Here is a 2,277-nt window from a genome sequence, read left to right as displayed (position 1 = left end):
CATTACATCTTATAGGATATCAACATCTTGAACACAACAAAAGATTGGACAACTCAACCATGACTTCATTAAGTCCCAAATGGTTGGTCCACTTATTACAACTTGAAAAACAACATAAAATACTTAAGAACAAACCATAAACATTGTATGGAGTGATAGGTTCCCTGCACCATACTCCCCTGGGACAAAGAACTCAAGTACCTTGAGTTAAGAGGTCTGCAATTTCCACACCACGCTGAAGTATATCAGATTCTAACATCTACATAGCATCTGATTTAGGTAACCCTGCCCACTTTACAAGATAATGCTTGTATACACCTTTTCTTGTCTTCTTTATTACCTTGGTGTCCAAGATACTTTCCAACTTGACTAGTTGGCTTGGTGGCAAATCAATCACCCAATCTTCAGTACCTTGTGATGAGATGTCCAACTGATGTGTTTGTGATTCTCCCTTGTATGGATAGAGATCACATACATTAAAGATAGGAGAAATACCCAAGGTGGGAGGGAGTTCAACTTCATATGAATTCTAACCATATTTATGCACCACCTTGAGAGGCCCAATCTTCTTCATCAATAGCTTAGTAGGCTTCCCTTTTGGAAGTCTCTCTTTCCTTACGTATACTAGGACCAAATCTCCAAGCTTAAATTGCACATTCCTTCTTGTTTTATCAGCATTCATCTTATACTACTCAAAAAAATTTTGTAAGGTCTGTCTTACCTTATCATGCACTTCTTTGATTCCTTCTGTAAAATTCTTACCTTGTGAACTCTTAGGTGTCATAGAACTGAGATCCCTAACTTCTAGTATGCCCCTAGGATGAAAACCATACACTATTTCAAAGGGACTTTTACCTGTACTTTGGTTAACTGAGTCATTGTATGCATATTCTTCTTGTCCGATTACCAAATCCTAAGTCTGCCCATGCTGTTTGGTGAGGCATCTTAATAGATTACCCAAGGATCTTTTTACTACCTCTGTCTGACCATCTGATTGAGGATGGTAGGAAGATGAAAAAGATAATTTTGTGCCCAACTTTCTCCAAAGTGTTCTCCAAAAGTGGCTTAAGAACTTTACATCTCTATCACTGACTATGTTGATTGGAAGACCATGAAATCTAACTATCTCTTTGAAGAAGAGTCCTACAATGTAGGTGGCATCATTGGTGCTTTTGCAAGGTATAAAATGTATGATATTGCTAAACCTATTAACCACTAAATACACACTGTCAAATCCCCTTGGATTTCTTGGTAAGCCTAACACAAAATCCATGCGTAAACATTCCCAAGGCATCTAAGGTATGACCAAAGGTTGGTATAGACCTGCATTACTTGATGTTCCTTTTTCTCTTTGGAAAATTGCAATTTTTTCTACAAACCTTCTCACTTTTGATTGCAACTTGGGCCAATGGTAAAACCTACTAACCTGCTCCATAGTTTTATCTATGCCAAAATGACCTCCTAGACCTCCTTGATGCTTTTCTTGAACAATGTTTTATCTCATAGAACATTAGGGAATGCAAAGATGGCATCCCTTGAATATCAAACCCTCTTGTATCATATACTCTGAATAAGAAACATGTGAGGTGTTAGAAAAATCAGAACAAACAACATATATCTCGGCAAAGTCTTTATCATCCTTGTAGAGGTCTTTTAACTCATTCAATCCCACACTTTGCAATTGTATCTCCTACATAGTCATGAATATCCTACTTAATGCATCAGCTACCTTGTTTGCAGTTCCCTTTTTGTGTTTGATAGTGAAGGTGTAGGATTGTAAGTATTCAACCCACTTTAGGTGTCTTTGATTCAATTTCTCTTGCCCATTAAGGAAAATAAGGGCATGGTTGTCAGTATAACTATAAACTCTTTAGGTAGCAAGTAATGACACCACTTCTTCAATTCTTGCACCATGACATAGAACTCCAAATCATATGTGGAGTATCTTTGCTTGGCTTCATTCAATTTCTCTGACAATAATGCTATAGGATGACCTTCTTGACTCAAAATGACCCCTATTTCCCTTTGGCTAGCATCATACTCTACTATAAACAACTGACTGGAATTAAGAAATCTAAGGGTTGGCAACTCTTCTATCTTAGCTTTCAACAATTCAAATCCCTTATTGGCTTCCTCTTTCCACTTAAATTGATATTTAATCCCTCCTTTAATGGTGTTAAGGATAGGAGCACAAACATGGCTAAAGTTTCTCACAAACTTCCTATAAAAATATTTCATTCCATGAAAAATTCTAACATCACTTATGCTCCTAGGTGC

This window comes from Cryptomeria japonica, chromosome 6 (assembly GCF_030272615.1).
Source record: "Cryptomeria japonica chromosome 6, Sugi_1.0, whole genome shotgun sequence".
Taxonomy (NCBI): domain Eukaryota; kingdom Viridiplantae; phylum Streptophyta; class Pinopsida; order Cupressales; family Cupressaceae; genus Cryptomeria; species Cryptomeria japonica.
Note: the sequence above shows the minus strand (reverse complement) of the source record.